Source organism: Cervus elaphus, chromosome 11 (genome assembly GCF_910594005.1).
Source record: "Cervus elaphus chromosome 11, mCerEla1.1, whole genome shotgun sequence".
NCBI classification, from domain to species: domain Eukaryota; kingdom Metazoa; phylum Chordata; class Mammalia; order Artiodactyla; family Cervidae; genus Cervus; species Cervus elaphus.
Genome location: NC_057825.1, coordinates 42,449,200 through 42,475,511, shown reverse-complemented (window position 1 = coordinate 42,475,511; position 26,312 = coordinate 42,449,200). Strand labels below are relative to the sequence as shown.

The window sequence follows — 26,312 nt, the reverse complement described above, 5'->3', positions numbered from 1 at the left end:
ATGAAAAGATCTGCATAGCTCAGTGAAACAGTATTTTCCAAATAATCAATGTATGACATTACAAAATTAGGCATGAGTGAAAGATCTACTCAACAAATATGCAAGGTACTAACAGATTTTAAGTAAACTAAATGGTTATTGATATGATTTCAGATTTTACAAATAGTATCCACAATTGTTTGAAAAGGTTATTAAAATATTCCTCTTTTTTCCAGTTACATACCTGTGTGAGGCTATATAGTCTTTGTCTACTTCAACCAAGACAACACACCACAACAGATAAATGCAAAAGCAAATAGGAGACTCCAGCTCTCTTCTATTAAGCTAGCCATTAAACTGGTCTGCACAACTAAAACAATGCCAGTCTTCCCAATAATTATTTTTTAATTTATTTTTAATTGAAGGATAATTACAGTATCATGTTAGTTTTTGCCATACATCAACATGGATAAGCCATAGGTATTCCCACTAATTTTTTTGGCATTATATGAACTATAATACAATGTAATAGAAACTATCAGAATGCCTAATTTTTTTTGCTTTGGAAAAATGTAGTTATTTTTCATAAACAATGTCATGTAATACATAATGTTTTTTTTAATGAATAAACAAATATTTTAAAAATTTCTTTATTTACTAATATGGTAGATATCATCAGATATAATCCACAGAAACGAAAGTTCTTTGAGGTCCTCAATAATTTTCAAAAGTGAGATCTAAAGGTTTGAGGAACTATTGCTCTAGGTTATAAATCTAGTAGGAGTAAAACTGCTGGATCACAGTGTATCTTATCTTCAGCTTTACTAGATAATGCCAAATTTTTTCCTAACATGGCTATACCAGTTTACAGTCCCATCAACAGTTCTTTATAGATTTTGAATATGAGTCCTTTGTCTATTACATATGTTCTAAATATTTTCCCTGATTTACTTTTCCTAGTCTTTTTAGTGAATAAAAATTCATCAACAGTTGTCAAATTTATCAATCTTTTTCCTTGATGGTCAGCATTTTTTGTATCTTGTTTATGAAACCGCTCTGTATTTCTAATTTTACATTCTCCAATATATTCTTCTAAATGTCGTATGGGTGCACACCTCACAGCGAGATTCACGGCACCACATGCTAATCAGTTGTTACTCAGGATATCCATGGGCTTCTGCAGGAAGGAACTCTACACCACTCTTCTCTGCATTTTCAAGTGTCTCGTTAAGGAGTGACTTCTTCTCTACTGCTGTTAAGTTTCTATCTGAATTTCTCAATTCAACTTAAAAGACCAAAGGCTAGGGAATCAAATGTTTCAGCAGAAAATAAGAAATAAGAGGCCTTAGTTTTTCAACTGACTTCTGGATAAGTAAGATTTCATCTATCCTTTTACAGTATTACATTGATCAACAAAGCTGCCCCTCAGGCTGTCACAACAAAGTTTTCGAGAAAGCAGTGTTGATGTTTTAAGAGAGAACTGAAAGTACTTTGGGAAATTTTCTAGGTCCACAGGATTTCAGTATCTCTCAGCAAAAGGTAAGTCCAAACCAGTGGAGTGCAGCTGGCACACATGGCACTCACCTTGCTCACTTCACAAAGGCCTAGGAAGTGGCTCCAGAATTTTCCTCAGTCGGAAAACTACCATCATATCATCCACCATGAATCTGGAAAAGGCATTTACATCACGTGTCTGTCACCCTATGAGACCCAGCATCTTTACAGGATGTAAGTTATTTCTTCAACAAGACTGAACAAATATCCTTGCCCAAGGACTGCTATTTTTAACATCTAGCACAGTATTTTTCAAACTACAGATCTTAACCATTAATGAGTCATGAAATCAATTAGGTAGATTATAATCAATATTTGTTAAAAATGAACTACAATAGAATGTAACAGAAAGTATCAGAATGCCTTGTACATAATGAGGGTAAATAAGGTTTCACAACCTTTTCCCCCAATTTAAATGTGTGAGTATATGTGTGCTTCAATGTAAAGTAAATTTTTTTTCACTATGGTTTTCTGCCAAAATATTTAAAAGCCAGTGGTCTGACATACTGTAGTGAGCATACATGCTAGGGAATTTTCTTCCCAACCATCATCTCTTATCCTGGGAAATACCTACCCATTTTTAGTCATACGGGCAAACATATACATGCTGCCATGTGTCTGGCTATATGACCCCTACTTCCCTGACTCTGCTGAGTGACCCAGGGATGGACACGAGACACAAACAGATCTGACTTCCTGGCTGTGATTTTTTTCTTAACCTGGCATCCAGAGAACTTTTCTGTGACATAAGCTATAAGATAAACTATCGGTGGCCATGTCTCTAGCCATGAGAAGGAATGAAACAAACATGTAGAAAACAGGCAGAGATGAAAGATGGAGAGAGTCCGGGCCACCTTCAAGCTGACCGGGGTACTGCTGCTCCCACAGTCTGGTGGCCCAGGCGAAAGGCCAAGTCAGTAAGATTGTCCAAGTCAGTAACTCTCCATTCTCCAAGTTAGTTTGACAGGTTTCTGACACTTTTTGTCAGACAGACAAGGCAATGCCTGCTTTTCTCCTAAAGTCTTGGGGACCAACACGATGAAAGAAAATTTAAATGATGAATAATGAACGAAATGAATAATGAGTTGGGGTCTTGCCTTAAAATTTATGGAACTTCCCTTCACCACCACCACCATTTATAACCTAAGAGAAAAAATTGGCACAACTCACAAAAAGCTACAAATATACAAAGATGGTTATTGAAATTCAATTTTGGGCTTTAATACTAAATGAAATGAGGGACACTTCCGAGTAAATGTGGTAAATGAAGGTAGAACCCTTGTAGCCTCTTCGCAAAGTTTACATACATATCATTTATAATTTTTTACCTCTGTCTTTGGCCTGATTTGAAGCCAGTGAGACACAATACAGCAGAAAGGTACTACTCAGGCTGTAGTCAATGGGATATCTGTTTATCTTTTTAAAAGCTAAACCCAAATCATTCCATCCAGTTCTTAGGCCCTAAGAACCAAGTGAGGGCAGGGGCACCTGATTTTAAGCAAGTACAGCTGAGTGCAAGTCGAGGACTTAGAGGTGAAACATGAGAGTGAAGGGAGGTTGGCTGAAGAGCCAAACCTGAAGCCGACAGAGGTGAGCATGAGCCGAGCCAAGAGACTGGGAACTTGAATGCCACTTTTATATTAAAGTGAATTTTCTCTTTCTCTAAGAATATATGATAGCTTCGCCTGTATCTATTTTACTGGAAGCTAACTTGCCCTTGAAATTCATAACCCAGCTGCCTTTGTGTATACCTGAACATCTCATGCAGAATACTGCACCAACTGACCCAGTTACACAACATAGTTTGTTTGGCTCTGGAAGTAACTAGTAAGAAAGACAAGTTTAATTCTGGTGCAAGTCAGGTCCTATAAAGGCATTCCGTGAGCGCGTTTGTTGGCAAAGGTTTACATAATGGAGCTTGTAATTATTCTGATCAATTCTGCATCCCCTATCAATTCAGCCTGACTTGGAGACTGCCCAAATTACCAGGGAGTTCAAAAGGGCTCTTCAGGCTCTCAGCTGGACTCACTCACCATCAGTTCTTTGAAAATGTATGCCAAGGAATTCAAAGGTATTAGCAGAGCTTTTACAACAAGGCACAAGTAATATACGATTTTCTCAGTCAAAACTTCTAGGGACAATGCCCACAGAGAAATCCAGTGCTAACAATCACGATTTGATTTACTTCTAATCTTCATACTTCAGCTTCTTCGAGATGGGCAACCTTACTCTGAAACACTCCAAAGTGGCCACACTTGTCATTTCTCTTACAAAGAGAAGGTCATGTAACAAAGGGATTCTTCATAAATGTTTCCAGAAGACTGAGGCCAAATCTGACTTATCCATGAATCTATCTGTGACCTTCTCAGTCTCTTAAATGACTGAACACTTAACATGGGGGCGTCTCACCCAGAGTAAGTCTCCCCCGAAGATCTTAAACTCTCACAAGGCTGGTTCCAGCACAAGGCTTTGCACAGGGTAAATGCTTTTGCTGGAAGCTCAAGTCAAATTAACTTCTGGGATGAGAACCATGGTCTCTATTTAAGGAGGTGTCCTTTTTAAGAGAAAATGCAACCTGGTCTGAGCCTTAGGAAAAAGGCTCTAGTTCTCTGCAATTAAATGGAGTTTCACTTTCCTTATGCAGGGCTTTACCCTGGGTAAAACAATGTGTATTAAAACCAAATGGTCCCTACGGTTCACTCCACACAGCTCTTCTAATTCTGAGTAAGAAATAACGAGGGTCCCCTTTCTTTATTGGATTATTAACTTCAAAGTCAATCAAGAAGCTGCCCTTTGATGATATACTTTTACTGTGAGCAACAGGAACTGATCACTAAGCTTGATTTGCTGCCTGTGGTTTTCTGTGCAGATGCGGGAGCGAGAGGTGGGAAGACCACGAAGCTGGGCGCTATCGAGGTGCTCCTTCCCGGCTCCACAGAGGGAACTCTGGGGTCAAAGGCCAGAGATTTCAGCCGAACTCTAGTACTGCCTACTAGCTAGGTGCCCTTTGACCAGTCACACCTCTCAGAATTCTTTCTCATTTATAATGGGAAAGGGCAGTTCCTCACGAGGTGGTCAAGGCTGCGGGTGCTAAATAAAATAAAATAATGCTCCTGAGAGTGATTACAAACCGCAACACACCATACAAATTCAGGTGGCATAATCATTCGTACCAAATCTGCCAAAATGGTATTTTCCAACTCTGAAATGCTGAAATAAAAACATAGTGCTTTTATGGAGGGCTAAAATTCAAATTCCACCTTGTTTTCTGCTCATATTTTATCCACTGTGGGACACATAGCAAGATGGTTACTTAAGAGTTAAAATCCAAGGCCAGTTTGGCTCTCCCCCTGACTTCACTTACCTAACATCTGTCCTCTGCCCTCACCACTATGTGTTTACAATTACAAACAGCCGCTTGCAGAGATGAGAAACTCCTTGCTGTTAAGTGATAGCCTGGGACACTCAGGCATCAGATCTTTAACTTAGAGCTGGGTTGGGCAGACCCCTGCGGCCTTTCCTGTAACCAGTGGGCATGGGCATCCCCCACGGGCAGCACTGGGGAAGTCCCACCCTGGTGCCGGCCCCGCACTGGTTGGCACTGCCCTCACTGCGGGGGCTGCTCACTGCCCTGGCCACTCTGCTCCCCCAGCACCCCCAGACTTTGAGACTTCACTCCCCAACAGAAATGAGGGGTTCTGACTGGCAGCTGTTACTTGCTCCTTATTCACTGTCATAGATAGAAGGAAGCAAAAGACGCTGAGAAGGTAGTGACTTGTTGTGTTAAAGTAGATCTGATGTACCACCCCTCTATTCCTTCAAACTGCTATAATTTTTAAAACTAGCAGCACCGTCTTTTAAAAGCAAAATGACTTTTTCCATTCAGTGAAATAAAAAGCAAAATAAACAGCTCTTTGGTTCGTTTTAAGTTATGCAATATATTTCTTTCACCCCAAATGCACTTTTTTTCTTGGGTATAGTTTAGTCAACTACTATATATAGATGCTAGACTTATTGAGGTTGCTAATACAGTTAATTTCTGATTATCACAGTTTCATTTAAAATTCCTTTTTGAGTGCCTACTGTGTACCAAAATGCAGTTTTAGAAAGCAGTTTTTTTAAAAAATTATATTTCCTTTTTTAATACATAGGATTTAAATGCACTTTCTGTCAGGGGTAAGCTAAAATCAACATTAATTTCCATTCCCTAAACACACACGTCAAAATGAGGGGAGCTGGCTCAAGTTGGGGCATTCAGTAGAGAAGTTAAGGTCCCACTAATTTACCATGGATAGTCCACTCACATCTAAACACCTTTCTGCCTACTTTTCAATGTCATATTGAAAAACCTACTCGGAGTCAAAAAGAGAAAACCAAGAGTTATCTACAGCCTCAAGTATTCCCAAACCACATATGCAACTATAAATCAGGAAGGGTCATTGTTCTTTTTCACTTTTTGTAACCATCTGAAAATAAACTAGAAGTGGGCACATGAGAAAGACAACTATTTATACAACAAACACGTTATATTTTAACCAGTAGCGCAAGTCTCTCCTCCTTCCCAATAAAATTCTGATTTCTAACTAATAGAACAGCCCCTTCATGTCAGCTTTGTCTCTTCCTGTTAACAACACAGAAGAATTACGATTTTATGTAGCCTTCAGAGGCCAAATGAAGAACAGGATCACTTTGTTAATAAATCTTCCCAATTAGGCTGGTGAGTGTAGACTTATGCTAGATTTTTCAAAAGGCTCTCTCTGAGGCAAGGGAGTGGGTTAATGTAATGTCTGGGAGTTCCCAAATGCAACAAGACTGTATCTGATTTTAACGCACAGATGTCTTGACTAGGGAAAAAAAAACTCATAAATTATCTTCCCACACATTTTAGATGGGAAAGGAAGTAACAGAACAATTAACAATTATTAAAGAAGTTATTTAATATAGTAAAAAGAGAGACAAAACAGTGTTTAGAAGGCCTACATTTCAGTCATTCTACCCCTGACTAACTTTTGAATTCTCTGGACCTGAGTTAGCTCATTTCTAAAATAGAAATAACTACAATTCTCCGGCCAATCACACAGGTTTTTCGTTAGGATTATATGTGAAAATTCAAGGTCATGTACTTTGCAAACTGTTTTAAAGGGCTATGCTAGTATTCCTGACATAAACGTATCTCTCTGCACTGCATTGATTCAGGTGTGAATGAAGATCAAAGCCAGTGACAGGCCTTCAGCAGATCTGCCAACTGAGAATCTCTAAAGTGGGTCCACTATCACTGCTGCAGGGGGTGACGTCAGGCTGTTGTTTACAGGAGAAGAAAGGCTGCCAATTTCCACTGAGCAGAAGACGGCAGCGGCCAGCCTCCTTTGGCTGCGTGTGAGCAAGAATGGACTCTTTATGTGCGGCTTGTGTGGACATGCAGCGGTTCACGTGCGGGGCACCAAAACAAGGAGACTGCTTTGTGTGTGTGCACCAGCACACGCTCTGCGCCTGGAGTTGTCACTAAAGAGGCTGAGCAAAACTGATCAAAATGCAGCTTTCACTTTTGTTACTCTGAAGGGAAGAAAAAAAAAAAAAAACCTGCCACTCTCAGAAACTTTATCCTCAGTTAGATTTTTTTAAAAAGCATTTTTAAAGCAGGAACAGTCAATTCTTCTAGTTTTGACAGACTCCCCCTCAAGTTCTACAAACATTCACTAACAAAAAGAATTATGGAAGATAAACATCAAAGCACAAAATATATTCAGACTGTGGTAACTTAAGTTTTATAGGAACAACTTCATTTTCAGAGTGGTTGGAGTTGCTTCCTCCTGTAAGTTCAGGAAGTACTCGCTCAAGTATTAACACACTCTAACTAAATCCACTTCAGGGAGATATTTTGTTTAGTTTATTACTATAGTAGAAAAAAAAAATCTGGCTTATTAACATATGCCCATTCATGAAACTTCCTGGCAGAAAGCAACCTTATATTAAATCAAATTTAGAAGGGCAAAAAGAAAATAGGGGATGCATTCATTATACTCTTTCTTCAACTATCCAGTGCCTTCTGGGATAGCAGTCAAATCAGGAATAATATGGGAATGGATCATGTTTATAACTGGCACTGAAACTTTACTTCAGACAATAAATCTAGTATAAATCCTAACATTGGAACGAACACTGAAGAAGAGATGTGGGAAATATTTTTGGAACCTGGAAATGTATTTTCTTTGGTTCTGTTGTAAGAATGTACATCTGAAAAGGAGAAAAACTATTGCTCAGTAATAAAATGAAGTAGAGGAAGAATCCCAAGCTCTGTTTTTGGCACTGCGGCTGCTTACAGTATAATCCCAGGTCAAATACTTAGCCAAAATGTGCCTTATTCTTAGCATCTGAGAAGTGAGGATGATAATAGCAAATACTACTTTCCAAACTTTAGGAGAACATAAGAAAAAAGATAATAAATGGAGGCCTTATGCAATATTATGTTACAGGAATTAGAAAATAACAGAAACACAGGCTGGGAATCCTGCCTGATATTGGCCAACTCCTTGAAAAGCTGGGGAGGAAAACGTGCTAAACAAGTAGGAAGTGTTATTAGCACTTCCTTCATTTTGTAGTCAGGCATAACAGTGGCAAGAAATATATGGCACCAGTTCAACTTTTCCAGGGCTGGTTCCAGCAAGTAACAGTGGCCACACATTCTTAAACACATCAAGAAACCTGAAGGGCCATCCTGGGTGCCTCCTAAACATGAATGACAAAAAAGACGCCAGAAAATCTTGTAGAAAGATACGGAGTAGATTATACATTTACACACACCATTGTAAAATGGCTGTTGCTAGCTTCATTCCTTTATGTGGTGAAGGACACCTAATCACACAAGTCAACGATGATGCAAAACAATGGTAACAAAATGGCAGCATGCAGTAACACTGACAGTCTGACAGCCAGGGATGTTTTAAAAGTACAGGAATTTTACTGACTGAACAGACCAGTGATGAAAGCACAGCATCGCACATCCTGTTACAGTTCGAAGTTCATGAACATTTATTTTTAATTTAGAAGAAATAAAACTTTACATAAAGTGAAGCAGTCAACTTGTCAGTCCAGGTGATAAGGAAGAGGATGAGTAAGAAAAATCAAATTGATGGTTATCCTCACACTTCATATGTTCCCCCATGAGACTTCTTTAAAACTCTAAAATCAACTATTTGGGCTTTACTTCTGTTACTCTTTCTGGTTTTCAAATTGATAGGATCACTTTAAAACAATTACAAATACATACTGAGGGCATATGAAGAGTGGTGGTGTTGGTTTAGTCACTAAGCCATGTCCGATTCTCGAGACCCCATGGACTGCAGCCTACTAAGCCCTTTGTCTATGGGAGTTCCCAGGCAAGAATACTGGGGTGGGTTGCCATTTCCTTCTGCAGGGGATCTTCCCAACCCAGGTATTGAACTTGGGTCTCCTGCATTGCAGGCAGATTGTTTACTGCTTGAACCAACAGGGAAGCCTCTGATAACTAAATTGGCTAAGGGACTAAGTTTCCACTTGACACCTCGCAGCTTAACTGCTGTGCCCCACTATTCTAAACATTATCTGCTCTCATAGCATGTAGTTAGAGAAGCCACAATACATTTACTCGTTATGCATTTGCTTCACAAACTGCCTCCTTGGGAGTATAAAGAGTCCCAAGAACTCACTACTCTAATGCTTGTAGACGACTACTGAATCACTGCAACTCCAAGACACATAATAAAAGAAAACTCAGTTTCATTTCAGTAACTGATTGAACAGGACAGAACTTTTCTTTTGCCAAGAATGTTTTCCTAGTCATAAGCATGTCTTTTTTTTTTTCTCCTCACATAATGGCATACTGAGTTTGCACTAATACCTGTATCTAGTATTCATAAGTTAAAGTACAAATAGTCTAAAGTGCATCTCCTTTTGTATTCCTAAAATAAGAAGTAGGGACACTGTCAGGTATGATGTCAATAACTTGGACCAAAAAACGACTTGAAGGAATTCAAAAGAGTAATTCTCACACCATAATGTTTGGAAGTGTACAAATGGCTGACAGAAGACAAAGCAGAAGAACAAAAGAAAAGGTTTCCACTTTATTTTAGGAAATAGGAAATCTGTTTTGAAAAAAATCCCATTTTCTTACTCATATAATTATTCAAAAATAAAAATCACAGTTCCTCCAAAAGAAGTGAAACTTGTCACCAGAACAGTTGCCAAAGATCATATGAAATGATCAGCAGACTACTACACAGATGAACAAAAAGCTGTAGTAGCAAGCATCTCTCCTCCATCACCCCCTCTCAACATAGATTCTATGGCCATCTCCCCAACCAGCAAGCAGGTGAGAGCAAAACTGGGGGAGGAGGGCAAGTGTTCAAATGCCTCTATGTGTCTACTGGTGATCATAAATTAGCCCTAATAGAAAATGTTTCAGTTTTCATCGGGTTGTTCTTACTGCATTAGTACTGCAAAAAACAAGCCCCTGTTGATCTAGTGCGCTAACCACTCAGCGGTCACTATACTGGCCATAACAGGTGACATGGGTTGCAGTAGAACAGACAACAGTGCTGAGAAGACAAGAGGGTCCCTGAACCACAAGGTTTTCACACTAAGTTAGGAAAGGTGGGCTGCATCTCCAGCAGAGTCCATGAGTTGGTCCACAATAAAACTAAATTTATGGCTATTAGAGACAAATTTTCTAACAATAAAAAATTTTAACCATGATACAATTCCAATAATACCCTCAAACTATCCTTTGGTTTTGTCCAGCTGCAAATTGAAAAAGAATTATTTCTCAAAACTCAAAGTTGACCAGGAAGTGTCCCAAATGCTTCATGTTCAAATATATAGCGTATAGTTAAAAATGCACAAACTCAACGGCACAAATGGTTAATACAGCAATATATTCATGGCTGGAAAATTTCTCCATGGTATGTGGGTCTTTCAGAAATAATAATAAAAATCATTCTCTAACTATAATCTCTTTTCCAAATAATTTTTTCAAAGCTATTATACATACTTTTCTTAGCTGGTCAACAATTTTTTGTTGGTCATACTGCCATTTTTCAGCTAAAATAAGAACTTCTTATGGAAAGTGAAAACAATAAATGACCTGGGACAAAGTTTGACCTCAGAATCCACTCCACATAACTTTAGATCCCGCCGATGAGAAGCTCCAAGGCAACGCAGAAATGATAGACTCAAGAAAGAAAAAAAATGGGCCAAAGAACTAAATAGACATTTCTCCAAAGAAGACATACAGATGGCTAACAAACACATGAAAAGATGCTCAACATCACTCATTATTAGAGAAATGCAAATCAAAACCACAATGAGGTACCATTACACGCCAGTCAGGATGGCTGCTATCCAAAAGTCTACAAGCAATAAATGCTGGAGAGGGTGTGGAGAAAAGGGAACCCTCTTATACTGTTGGTGGGAATGCAAACTAGTACAGCCGCTATGGAAAACAGTGTGGAGATTTCTTAAAAAACTGGAAATAGAACTGCCATATGACCCAGCAATCCCACTTCTGGGCATACACACTGAGGAAACCAGATCTGAAAGAGACACGTGCACCCCAATGTTCATTGCAGCACTGTTTATAATAGCCAGGACATGGAAGCAACCTAGATGCCCATCAGCAGATGAATGGATAAGGAAGCTGTGGTACATATACACCATGGAATATTACTCAGCCGTTAAAAAGAATTCATTTGAACCAGTCCTAATGAGATGGATGAAACTGGAGCCCCTTATACAGAGTGAAGTAAGCCAGAAAGATAAAGAACATTACAGCATACTAACACATATATATATGGAATTTAGAAAGATGGTAACGATAACCCTATATGCAAAACAGAAAAAGAGACACAGAAATACAGAACAGACTTTTGAACTCTGTGGGAGAATGTGAGGGTGGGATATTTCAAAAGAACAGCATGTATACTATCTATGGTGAAACAGATCACCAGCCCAGGTGGGATGCATGAGACAAGTGCTCGGGCCTGGTGCACTGGGAAGACCCAGATGAATCGGGTGGAGAGGGAGGTGGGAGGGGGGATCGGGATGGGGAATACGTGTAAATCTATGGCTGATTCATATCAATGTATGACAAAACCCACTGAAATGGTATGAAGTAATTAGCCTCCAACTAATAAAAAAAAATTAAAAAAAAAAAAAGAAAGAAAAAAAGACAAAGCTCTGGCAATTATTCTAATCATTAGAGTATGTAAGTCTTGAGTAGTAAGAGACAGATAATGCACTGCTCTCCAACCCACTGTCACCTGGACTTTCATTTCATCCTCTCAGGGAGGCTAAAGAGTAGGTAGGGGCAAGAAGCATAGTTGAAACATTTACCTGTGGGAAGGAGAAAAAGCAACTGAGTCAGCTCCAACTGCTTACCCTTGATTGGTTTTTACCTGCCTAATTCAGTATCTGAAGACAGGAATACACCCCCATCCAACTACTCATCTTAGCAATCAGCATGGCCAACTGTTTAGCTATTAACAAATGTTTCCTACCCATGACTTTTCACATCATGGCAAAACCAGCCTTATTCTAGTTAGGAAATTAAACTTTAGTTTGAGCTTTTGGATCTTGATCTTTGCTTTCTTCTCATTTCTTTTTTTAACACTGGGTAGTGGAAATAAAAACAAAATCTGGTGTCAGATGGGAAACAACAGCCATTTCACTTTTCCTTTCAGCCTCTGAGCCATCGGGAGCAAACCTTAGCTAAACAGTAAAAACATTTGTTACACAGCAAAGGGAATCTTGCCCACTAAACTTTTCTGCAAGATACTAAAATTAAAAATTGGCCAAACAACACAAAGACAGAAATATAGATCAATGGAACAGAATAGAAAGCCCAGAGATAAATCCACGAACCTATGGACACCTTATCTTTGACAAAGGAGGCAAGGATATACAATGGAAAAAAGACAACCTCTTTAACAAGTGGTGCTGGGAAAACTGGTCAACCACTTGTAAAAGAATGAAACTAGAACACTTTCTAACACCATACACAAAAATAAACTCAAAATGGATTAAAGATCTAAATATAAGACCAGAAACTATAAAACTCCTAGAGGAGAACATAGGCAAAACACTCTCCGACATAAATCACAGCAAGATCCTCTATGACCCACCTCCCAGAATATTGGAAATAAAAGCAAAACTAAACAAATGGGACCTAATGAAACTTAAAAGCTTTTGCACTACAAAGGAAACTATAAGTAAGGTGAAAAGACAGCCCTCAGATTGGGAGAAAATAATAGCAAATGAAGAAACAGACAAAATCTCAAAAATATACAAGCAACTCCTGAAGCTCAATTCCAGAAAAATAAATGACCCAATCAAAAATGGGCCAAAGAACTAAACAGACATTTCTCCAAAGAAGACATACAGATGGCTAACAAACACATGAAAAGATGCTCAACATCACTCATTATTAGAGAAATGCAAATCAAAACCACAATGAGGTACCATTACACGCCAGTCAGGATGGCTGCTATCCAAAAGTCTACAAGCAATAAATGCTGGAGAGGGTGTGGAGAAAAGGGAACCCTCTTATACTGTTGGTGGGAATGCAAACTAGTACAGCCGCTATGGAAAACAGTGTGGAGATTTCTTAAAAAACTGGAAATAGAACTGCCATATGACCCAGCAATCCCACTTCTGGGCATACACACTGAGGAAACCAGATCTGAAAGAGACACGTGCACCCCAATGTTCATTGCAGCACTGTTTATAATAGCCAGGACATGGAAGCAACCTAGATGCCCATCAGCAGATGAATGGATAAGGAAGCTGTGGTACATATACACCATGGAATATTACTCAGCCGTTAAAAAGAATTCATTTGAACCAGTCCTAATGAGATGGATGAAACTGGAGCCCCTTATACAGAGTGAAGTAAGCCAGAAAGATAAAGAACATTACAGCATACTAACACATATATATGGAATTTAGAAAGATGGTAACAATAACCCTATATGCAAAACAGAAAAAGAGACACAGAAATACAGAACAGACTTTTGAACTCTGTGGGAGAATGTGAGGGTGGGATATTTCAAAAGAACAGCATGTATACTCTATCTATGGTGAAACAGATCACCAGCCCAGGTGGGATGCATGAGACAAGTGCTCGGGCCTGGTGCACTGGGAAGACCCAGGGGAATCGGGTGGAGAGGGAGGTGGGAGGGGGGATCGGGATGGGGAATACGTGTAAATCTATGGCTGATTCATATCAATGTATGACAAAACCCACTGAAATGTTGTGAAGTAATTAGCCTCCAACTAATAAAAAATTAAAAAAAAAAAATTGGCCAAACAAAACCAGGTTTCACAAGTTAAAGTCTTATGTCACCCTTTTTAAAAGTAACCAATAGCATTTTGAGGAGCGGCAATACCAAGTTCTAACTCCCCTGCCCCCAAACTCTTGCACTTTTAACTAAAATTAAGCCACAATGTCCCTTCTTGGTTTCTTTAATAAAATACAATTTATTTCAGAGTTCCACACTCAATGTACTGCTTCATAATTTAAAGTTTATAGAACTTTCACTTGAGACGTATAAGAAACATCAAAACACACTTAAGTTTTTTTAAAAAGCATCCCTCTAGCTGAAACAATTCATGCTAGCAGAAGCTTTGAATTATGGATGGAACTGATTCAAAATCTGAGAGGTTTCAGTATTCACAGCGCTTACTACAGCAATAGACATCTCATCAACACTAAATCTAAAACTTAAAGACAAAGTGAAAAAACTGTTAACTGAAAATTTAGGGACAGACTAAGACTTGGCATCTCTCAAGTCAAAAGAGACACTGGACTTGCACTCTTCTTCTATTCTTGCCATGGAGGTTGGCAGCAATTAGTCTCTTGAGGGGTCAAGAAGAATCCAGTAGCTCTTCTTCGAGAATGATCCCATCATTTAGGAAGAAAATTTAGGGGGGGAAAAAAAGTGAAGATCTTCCCAGGTAATTGGGTTGTGATGCAGACTTCATAGGTGATTCAGGAGTGCTTTAGAAATTCCATAGGGGAAAAAAATGTGACAATCCTTCTCTACATATTTTGAGAAGGGCATGCCTGAACAAAGACCCTCCAGCATGCACACACACTGGAAAACACATCTTTAGAAGATGACTTTCTCAGGGTAGGTAAGAGAGGGTTCAAGACCAAACAATCCAGAAAAGACTGACATGTAAATCAGATACAATTCTATTTAGAAAGTAAGATCTAGAGACACCAGAGCAGCTAAACTACCATGATAAGCCCAACATCCCCAAAGCATCAAAGACCTGGTCCATCCTCGACAAATAAGACACTATATTTCAAGTACAGCACTTTCTTTTGCTGATTTTTCCACAGGACATGGTGCATTTCTCTGAATAAAAGGGGGGAAAATCTATTTCAACTCTGCTGTTTTCATAAATAGTGAAATTAAAGAGATTTTTGTTCCCATCAGATCTGTATCTTGATGAATATACATACCCTGTTGAGAGTTTCCCTTCCCTGACTTTGAAATAACATAAACTGAAATATATAAGAAAAAATAAGAAGGGCCAAGATAGATTAATGGAGGGTACCTAACCAATGTGCAAAATTCATATAAAATGCTACACCCTAGATACTTAGGTAAGAGGATAGGTTAAAAACCAGTTGAAAGCGAGTCACTTAGTATATACTTACTAGAATGTAGTGTAGCAGGGTCAAAGGAAGACAGAATTTGCCATAAATGGAAAGAAGAAAAAAATAGGAATCACCATTTATTAAAATCAGCTATGTGCTTATTGCTTTACCTATTATATATCAAGGAATAATCACAGAGGTAGATATCACTGTTCCTAGTCAAAAACAAGGAAAACGGAGACTTAAGAGAGGCGTAATGACTACTGTTCAGAGAAGGCAATGGCACCCCACTCCAGTACTCTTGCCTGGAAAATCCCATGGACGGAGGAGCCTAGTGGGCTGCAGTCCATGGGGTCGCTAAGAGTCGGACACGACTGAGCGACTTCACTTTCATTTTTCACTTTCATGCATTGGAGAAGGAAACGGCAACCCACTCGTGTTCTTGCCTGGAGAATCCCAGAGACAGGGGAGCCTGGTGGGCTGCCGTCTGTGGGGTCGCAGAGTCGGACACGACTGAAGCGACTTGGCAGCAGCAGCAGCAGCAGCAATGACTACCGTTAGCGGTACCCCTAACGTCCATTCCTCCCTTCCTCACCCTGAGAGAACCTCAGTCCTGCTTCTGTCCACACCTGTGGAGGTTCCTGACTTCTGAATACCACAACATATGGCTCTGAGCCACCCTGAGGAAGGCGCCAAAACAGAAGCAGGAGCCGGCAAGGAGTCCAGCTGGGAGCTGAGTGTAGCTAAGAACCGGAGCTCAGATCTGATCGACCCTGGAGCCTGCCTTGCCTCTGGATTTGTTGTGAAACAATGAATTTCCTGATGATTCTAGCAAGCTTGGGAGTGGTTTCTTAAAGCATCCTAACTGATACATGAATTTAACTTCTCCAAGGTCACCTGCAGTAAGAGAGCGAGAATTGAGCCAAGGTCATTCTGGCCCAAAATGGGGCTTTTTCCACTAAACCACACTGGGGCATGAGCTTTCATAAATGTTTTTTCTCATGATAAGATCAAATGATGTTAGATCCAAATAAGGATCTCACCTCAAACATACATTAAAAAGGCATTTACCTTATGGAAATGTTTGTAGTGACCTTACTTGCACATATCTTTAGCAAAAATTCTCAGATTTTCATATTCTGTGGAACTTCTCCATTGGCATTTAATTTTTAGTAGAATGTGAATTCATACACCTTTAATAAGTGAAATTGAGCTCTTGAAAAGCATTCTGAGTTATTATTAATTTTCCTAGGTGTGATAATGGTACTGTGGTTATGTAGGAAAAATGTCCTTATTCTCAGGAGATGCATACTCAAATATTTAATGGTAAAAGAGTCAAGATGTCTATAATTTACTTTCACCTGGTACGAAAAAGTATACATATAAAGAAAGGGAGACAAAGAATCATAAAGCTAATATAGCAAAAGGTTTAGAATTACTGAATCTGGGTGGAGGAAATATGGGTCTCTTATTGAATTACTCTTTCAAGATTTCTACATGGCTGAAAAGTTTTACAATAGAAAGTTCGGGTATGGGGGAATATGGTGTGGGGAACAGCACTGCAGAGCACATTGTGGCTGTTCACTGGAGTAATTTAGGATTTTCAAAAATACTGAAACCACGGCCTCACCCTGGATTATGGCCTGGGGAAGGGTGATTGTAATGTAGCCTTCTTGTATGGTAGAAAGAGCCTGAGCTTGAAAGTCACAACTCATTAATACCTTGACAGTCCCAATCCCAGAAAAACAACTCTGAATTTTTTTCTAGAATGTTTTTATCCATAAAAAAATTGCTGTTTTAAAGTTAACGTATTAATTCCAACAGCAAAGAAACTTCTCTAGAAACATACATTGGGTGAGAGAAGGAAAACTCAATTAAAATTAGACCACGACTTTAACAGATCTATATGACTCAGTTCAGTCACTCAGTCATGTCTGACTCTTTGCGATCCCATGGACTGCAGGACACCAGGCTTCTCTGTCCATCACCAACTCCTGGAGCTTGCTCAAACTAATGTCCATCGAGTCAGTGATGCCATGCAACCATCTTATCCTCTGTCGTCCCCTTTTCCTCCTGCCTTCAATCTTTCCCAGCATCAGGGTCTTAAGCTGTGCTCAAGACCAGGAGGGCAAGAAGAATAGAGTAGACTTGGTTATTCCCTAAACAAATCTATTCATAGAATCTACAGTCCAACATGCCAAAATTTAACTTATAAAAATGCAATTTTATAAAAGGAACAATATTTAAGAAGAAGCATTAAGCCACTTAACCTCTCAAAAAAAAAGTCTTACTAAAATCATGCTCTTTACTCCATGCCAAGGATGAGTCATCATCTGTTAAACTATAAGGAAAGGAGAATTCCTTGAAAAATACACAACTCCAATTCTCCAAATTCAAATTTGTGCAAATTACTTAAAGATACTCCAGTGAGCATTACATAGAGTAAAAAGCTCTCTAAGGTCCTATATCTAAATTTCAACTGGCACATGAGTCTCTGTGGTTCCATTTGTCTTTCTTAAAATACATGTGTCTTGGGTATGGGATAGAAGTAAACAAACAGTAGATAAAATTTTAAAAGAAATAAAAAATAAATGACAAACTTTAAAAATATAATCTTACAATAGAGATTTTTAGCTTGAAAAACATACCTTACAATATAGGTTTTTTTTTAAGTTTCACTGATAAGCAATAAATACATATATTTAAAATGTATAATTTGATAAGTCATGACATATGTATATACCCTTGAAACCACCAGCAATCAGGATAATGAACATAACTATCCCAGGTGGCTTTTAAGTCAAATAGATACATGATGGTTTTAGCACAGATGCAGTTTTTAGGAAAATAAACTCTTGATGGAATTGTTATTTTAAAAAAGAAGAATCCACACAAGTGTCCAGACATTTTCATCAACAGATAAAATAAACATTAAAGCTTTAGATTTTTTCCCCCTAATTTAAAGAGATAAGCACATATTGTATTATTCTAGCTTAGATTTAGGTCCAAACATACAAATATACTCAAAAAACAAAATCTTGGTATTTTCAAATGTGCAGGAAAATGAGAACAAAAGCCATAGTAACAAGGCATTATATTTGAGAATTTAAATATACACACATTAGGATTTCAGCTAACTCCAAAGCAAAACAATTTAGAAACATTACACCTACATATTACAGCAATATAAAGACTTCCTAATTTTGGCATATTAGGCCCAGGACATGCCCATCTCCCAGGCAGGACTGGTCTAGGCAAAAATGAGGGAAAATGAGTGCGTCTTTGGTAACTGTCAAAAACTTCCATCTCTACGTCTTTCCTCCTCTTTCAGTGTTTCTTCCATTTTTCAGGGAACACTCCTTGCGTACAGAGCCCTCACTGATGTACCAGTCCTCCCAAAGCTATGGAAAAATTTTTGTCCTCAAGAATCCAAACCACATCCATACACAGATCTCCCTTGACTTACAAGAGGGTTACATTCTGATGAGACACATGTAAACTGAAAATACTCTAGGTTGAAAATATATTTAAAACACCTAAACTACCAAATACCATGGCTTAGCTAAACCTACTTTAAACATGCACAGAACACTTCCACTGGCCTACAACTGGGCAAAAACACCTAACACAAAACCTATTTTCTAATTAAGTATTAAATATCTCATGTAATTTGCTGAATACCGTACTGAAAGTGAAAAACAGAATGGCTGTGTGGTACAGAATGGTTGTAACTGCCTTGGTTAGTTACCTCATGACTATCATCACAAGAGGATCATTTAGCATATCGTTGGTCCAGAAAAACTGTCAAAACTCAAAATTCCAGTTCCTACAGAATATGCAGAACTTTCACACCTCTGTAAATCACTGGAAGCTGAACCCTGGTAATTTGGCTCATCTGTATTCTATTTCTGGGTGCAGAGTTTCTGCCTCCCATGGGGAGAGCTAACAAATGGAATGAATTCCTAGGATGTGAGCTCCCTTTCCTTTCCGTCCTCCCTGAGCAGCTAGCTGCAGTGGCTAGAAAAGGGGCTGTTCTACCCTTAGGTGTCTAAGGCACAAAGAAGGCCTTCTTTGCCAAACTTAAAAGAGAGGATGAAAAAAAAGGAAGGACGGATTCCCATGAAGGCTGTCCAGGATTTCCAGGAGGGAAGTCCATCTGACCTAGCTTACTATAGTGGCCTCCACTAGACTTCCCATCAAGTTAGAGCGCATACTGTCCAACACAAGAGACCATCTTCATATGCGGATCTTTTCTCTCCCATCTGGACCGTGAACACCATTATGGACAGGTGCCATGTCTATTAGTCTCTGATTAGGCTTCCCCAGTGGCTCCGTGGTAAAGAATTCACCTGCCAATGGAGGAGATGCGTGTTTGATCCCCGGGTCGGGAAGATCCCCTGGAGAAGGAAATGGCCACCTACTCCAGTATTATTGCCTGGGAAACGCCATGGACAGAAGAGCCTGGTGGGCTACAGTCCATGGGATTGTAGAATTGGATGCGATGTAGCTACTAAACAGGAGCAGCAGCAATCCCCAAGCACTTGGGACACGTGTTATTTATAAACAAAAATAAAATAATTAATAAAAGTCATTATCTCAGATTAGTGCTATTTATGCTGTAAAAACACATATATCCACTTTAATATTTGAGGTGAAAGGTACCCTAAGGGTTTTATTTGTTTAGGAAATTATATAGACTTTATAATAATGGAAACAAAAGATTAGTTCTTTATGTACACTAGACAAAGGAAACATAAGATTTTCTTGTTCACTGTGCAATGTAGCTATGGGGACTACATTTCCATTGTGCAATTTTCAGTGTTACACATTTTTTTCAGGCTCTGTCACAAAGAAAGCAAAGCAACGGGAGAAAACAACTTCAAAGGTGTAAAGAAAAGCTAGGAGAAATTTCAGACCATGTCCACTGCAAGGTTTCCTAGGGTTCATAAACGAGGACAATTTCATGATTTCTGGTGGAAACATTGGCAACATTATATGTTTTTAATATTTCATCTCAAACTCAAATAAAAATGGTCAACTCAAACGCAGTTGTTTCAGGATTCAGTTTTAGACCTTCACACTAAGTCAAAAGGCATAAAATCCACATGAAGAAATCTTAACGTTTTTGTAGACCACTATTACACAATGTGGAGCTGTGACTACTCAAGGTAGTAGACAACTAGCTCTAAATATATATCAAAATAGTTTAGAATATAATTTCTACAAGGACAATAATATCTGTTCCTTTTCTTCACTGCTATAATGTATTGCCTCGTAAAAGTAGCTGGCACATAATAAATGCTCAATAAATCTGCTGAATGAAATGAACAGAAGTCAGGAATGGGATACAGGTGTACAAAAAAAAGAAAAAGACCAAACTTCCTCTAAGAGGCATAGATTTTACAAAGCATAATTTCTGGAAAGTCTCATTTCACCAACTCCAAAATGCAGTTTATCTAATCTCATATTTGAATTGTTTAAATAAAAAGTATAATGGACTGTTTGTTTTGTAAATCAAAAGGGGGATTCATTCCATTTAATCAAATTGAAAGGTCTTCTACGACTAATGTCTGAATAATGTGAAGTATTTTAAGAAACTACTAAACATTCTCTCCAAATCAATGGATTTGGGTCCTTAGAAAATCTTTTTACTCAAAGGATTTTTATGTAAATTTTTTTTATTTAAAAATACATACTCATTTTCATACTCCTTGATTTTCTCGGTAAAAAGAAGTCTTAAAAATCAAAACAAAAGTTAACTCAAAGGGATACATTTCAGTTGAGTTGAGATTATTGGAACACAATAAAGCTGATGGTTACTTCATCAGGAACCATTAATCATTCAACAATGGCGAATTCTGGAAAACCTCAGTGGACAGGGTCTGGGGTTCTGTCTGGTTTTACAGAGTTAAAAACAAAACAAACGACCTGCTTTTCACATCTCACGTGCTGTTCTCAGCCTGCACACCCCCTCAAATGGTCAGGTGGCCACGGTCACAGCTCAGACAGCCACCAATGCTCATCAGGCACTGGGCGCCAAGCAACACAAAGTTTGGGTGCTTGAGATGTTTTAAGGTAATGTAAACAATAAAAAATTCTGTGGGTATCTCTCCAAAAAAGAGGTTAGCAGAAAAGTAGGAAATACTAAACACATCATTATTGTCCCTTTTTATCACCTCACATAATTTAAAACTTGGTTTTAGGTTTACAAAATGGTTCCTTAAGTTTTGTGCAGATAAGATGATGAGAAAGTTCATCTTTTGAGATAGGGCAAAGCAAATTTTCTATATAGAAGGCCTTTGCCTCAGTCTCATAAAAGCAGAATGAAATAGATGAAAACCCCTTTTCCATGCCTTAAACAGAGGCAAAGGCAAAAGAGAGCCAAAGGAAAAAACCTGCAGTAATCAAGGAAAAAGACTAGCGCGAGAAGAAGAGCAAAATGAGAAAGACACCGCATTAAAAGAAAGACAAATTCATGCGGTAATATTAAGAAAATTGAAAAACAGTGGTAGAACAAAGCAAAGAAGGCTGTGAAAATCAGATAAAATTTAAAAGACTGTTTTGGTCATTTTATTTAGTAAGTTAAAAGCAAACTTTCAATACTAAAGAGTTGTACATAACATCACATGAAACTTTATAAACAACAGTGCAGACTATACATTCAGAAGCAGAAAAGAAATCTGATCAGTTTGAGTTTTCATCAACTGAATGTTCAACAATAAGGACAAAAGGACAATATACTTTCAACAGTTGCTTTCAGCTTAGCAACCTTGCATTTGAGGATCACTGTTCACTATACTTAATATTAGTTGGAACGAAAAAACTATTTCTTTGTATGTCCCACTTGTTTTAATAAGTCTTACTCTGAATAAACTAGAATTTCATTTCTACTTTAAAAAGTGATATAGTACCATTAGATTGTGACAATTCTTCTGTTAATAACCATAGAGAGGAACAGCTGAATTCAAAGAAACTAATATAATGTGCTAACTCTAGGCTTTTGATTTTTAAAGACTCAGAACTCACTTTTTGGGACAAGACATTAAAAAAAAAGAACTAGTTTCTTAAAATACAGCCTTTCCATACCTGTCTTCACTCACCTTTCTAAATAAAAGATTATATGGAATAAATGAAATCCTCCACGCTACTATATTCTGACACATGCACATTTCACTGTACTCAAAGTACAAAATGATTGTCAGGAGGGGGTCCTGCACATGCAAGTTTTACAATCTTTAATAAAATGTATTATCTTCTAGATACATAAAGTTTGATCTTAGAACATCAACATGTGCTACAATCCAGGATACGCCAAAACTTAATGTTAACATTTAAAATCCCTTCCAAAGTTCCTCACCTCTTTAGGTACCTTATTCATTCTTCTGAACATACCAATAAGAAGTCTCCACAAATATACAGTTAAAAGGAAAAAATGGCCTTAAGACAAAAGATTTAAAGTCACAATTTTTTAATAATGACAAAACAAATGTTCATATCTAAATGTGAATGTTTACTTTTTATTTGCTTACACTTTGTCCTTCTCCAGTGTTTTTAAAAAGCACTTACAAATTACCCCTACAATGCCCAATGTGAGTGAGGGCCAGGCAACTGCCTTCTCTCTTCACACTGAAAGGACAAGAACTGGGAGAGTCTTGGAGGTTAAGTGTAATGCTCAAGGTCACATGCCAGTTGGTAACATGGCTCAGTCTAGAGCTCCATGGACTTTAATTCTAAGTGTATGGCAACAGATAACACAAAAATAATTTTCTTCTCCTTTTGATCACTGACAGAGTATACTGTTACCCATTTTCCTAATACTAAAAGACACGGATAGGCCCTAAAAGTTATTTCTATTCCTCTTTCCTCTTCTTTCCAGACAATTCTTCATCAGAAACTTTGTTTTTTTTTTAAAGCTGAGGACATCCCACGTATCTGTAAAATGCCAAAAAGTACTCAAATGTCCTCACCAAAAAAATGTTAAATAAAAGAAAAAGATGTGAGCTACAGAAATCATGTTGAAATCTGTCAAGCAAAAAATTAGACCTTCCATCCTGTAGAGTATATGCTTTCGTGTAGCTTCTGAGTGCCTATAAATTAACTGTTTAAAGTTTCATTTTAGATTAACTGCTTTCAAAGTGTATGAACAAAAAGGCAAGTTTTTAAAATTGTTTTAGCTAATGAAAATGCAATATATCAACTAAAATGGATTAGCTGATTCTATTTGGTTAAACAAAGGATTATGTATACAAAATTAGCCACATTGTGCTAGATAGTTCACCCATTTGAGAAGTTTTAACAATGTTATGGAACACTGTAACACTTCTGAGTAGATGAGTATTCAGATTTTGTTACAGAGGACATCTCCTTCATGAAAGATATTTCTTGCATTTTATACTTTCAGAGGGCACAGTAATTAAAATGGTTTTATTGACAAATAAAGCAGAATGATCCTATAAATGAAGCAGGTGGTGTAGGCCCTATCAATTTTGCTTATTGAAAAAATATGTGTTACCCAGTTGTATAATGCCAATTAAGTGTGTGGTGAAGTTTAAAGTGTTTTTTTTTACTGATTACATATACCTTCTTTATGATTCCTATTACACTATTTACTACAACTATTTGAAAAGCTAATTATTTATTAAGTCTGCTCAAGAGAAAGAATGTCACTCTTGAATGGAAAAAGAAATAAAGCTTAGGTCCTTAAGGAAATCATGCTGTTTTATTTCCACAGGGTTGGTTTGATAAGTTGACTTTTATTATTATTAATTCTGAAGCCAATAATAACATCACATCATCATTAAGGACACTCAAAATCTAATTTGTATATCTATATTAATTATAAAAACATCCAACTTAGTGAAAGGAAGTTTGGGAATCAGAAAGTCTTTCAATTAAAAAAGAGGGCATGTTAGGTATTAAGATGAGATATTTGATAAGTACTTTTCAGAATATTTTAAGTTTAATCTTCAAAATAAAAATTATTTTCCTAATAAAACATTATAATTCCATTTCTATTTACAAAAATAGTAATTGAAAACATAAAAACTCAATTCATTAACACAAATAATTAGTATTCTCCATAATATCACTTACAATGTCATTTAAGTACTCATAAACAAATCGAGAACAAGATTGTTTAATCCATTCCACAACATTCATCAAGACTATTTATGTACCAGGCACCCTGCTAGGCACCTGAGATTAAATTATGAATGAAATACTACTCTTATCCTCAAACATCTTTGTGATTAGTAGAGGAGAAAATCACATGTAACAGCAAATGTGTGATATGTATCATTATAATAGAAGTATGCATACTCTGTTGTGCAAGTTAAAATCAAAGAGTCATCAGCTCAACTCATCCAATAACTAAATTTCATGAAAACTCATATAAACTTTAAAGTGTAAATCCCAAAAAACATTGTGCAGGTGGATAAGAACTCTGCTTACTTCACTGACAGTAATAACTCTTTATCTTTACAAAAAGGATACTTCTAAAAAACATAGTCACTCACGTTTCTAGATGTACTAGGAACAAAGCAAAGAATTAAACTTGAGAATAGGTACTAAACACTGGTCTAAACTCATTCTGACCTCATGATAACCCTATGAAGAAAATTTTTCTATTAATCCCCACTTTATAGATGGGGAATCTGAGGTTAATTTGGCCAAGATCACAAAGATAGCAGGAGGAAATACTGAGACTTGAACCCACAGAGACTGGTTATGGAGGTCCCCTTCTTAACCACCACACCAGACACCCTCTCAGGGGGTGATGGTGATGATGATGATGATGGAGCAGCTAACACCAAGTGCTCCCTGACCTGTGCCTTCTCACTTACCCTTAAGGCAACCCTTAGAGGGGAAAGTCATCCCTCCCGTTTACAGGAGAAAACTCTCATAGGCCAGGTTTGAACTTGCCTAAGGTCAGTCAGCCATCCTGGGATTGTGGCTAGATTCAAACTCAGGCAGCATGGCTCCCCTGTGTTATAAGGCCTCTGAACGATTTCAGTCTTAAACACTCATGAAAAAGGCCACATGATGAAATGTATTAAACGATTCAGAAAGGCTTTGGATAAGTCTTCCTGAAACACTCTGCCAGGTTTGGGGGCTTATGACAAGCATTTCCTTATGACAGCATTTACATTTGAGTCAACTTTACTACTTTGGGCTGATCATAAACACATTGCTCCTCTTTAAAAAGAAATTTTTCTGTAGAAACTTGGCAGACTTCAGTACAGGAACAGTCTATTCTTTACAATTAAATTTAGCAACAACTTATTCTGGTTAGTCTGAAAGAAAAGGAGAGAATGAACTACTAAGAGGCCTTTCGTGTACTTTAATATTTCAAAACATGTTTGGTTTGGCCTAATTTGAATGTTGTGGACAAGTAGACCAGAACTTGATTCAAAAAGAATAAGTACCATTTTAAACAGGCTGAATTCTCAAAAGTAGCCTCAGAAGGTGATTCAGAGTATTTCTCATAATTTTTATTTTTACCTCAAATTAAATACTAAAGATGCATAGGGGAAGTCTCATAAAGCATATATACGGCCACACATGTGTACTTTTGAACAGCCTGCAACCAAGAAACCAAATTAAAATTTTGCTCAAGAGCAATCAAGTATACAAAAAAGGGATATCAAAAGAAAAAAAAAATCCCTATTTGTCTTTTAACACACCCCACTGTGCCCAGTGACCAGGAAATAAAAAATTCTGTGTTATAATTTCTGGCTAGAATAGAGGTGAGCTAAAGATGAAGTGTCAAACTGGCTTTCCATCTTACCTCGCTTTCCTCCAACAGGTTCAAAGACTTTGTAATCTTTACATTAATATTGAATTCTCTTTTTTTTCCAAAAGGGAACCTATGAAACTAGTTTAAAATAAAAACAGCAAGCCATGCCACTAGGCAACCTGTCTTCCCGTGGTCTATCTCATTCAAATCAGACATACCTTTTGCTTTGCCTTTACTGAATAAAAGTTTAACTTTGATTTGGAAGACAACGTACCCGTTATTAGCCGTCTGACACTTTTTGCAGGTCATAGAGTCTATCAGTTCAATTCGCTGATTATGACCGCTCACTAAGAAAGCTTGCCATTACCGCTCATTTTATAAGCGTTGGCAATACCTAGAAATACAGCA

The 26,312-nt window shown here is 37.7% G+C and overlaps 1 protein-coding gene across 1 annotated transcript in view; it reads right to left on the bottom strand.

The window, feature by feature from the left end:
• The window catches only part of SERTAD2 (SERTA domain containing 2), a 112,599-nt gene that overhangs the window by 85,406 nt on the left and 881 nt on the right, over positions 1-26,312 (bottom strand). The gene's annotated exons all lie outside the window — the stretch shown is intronic.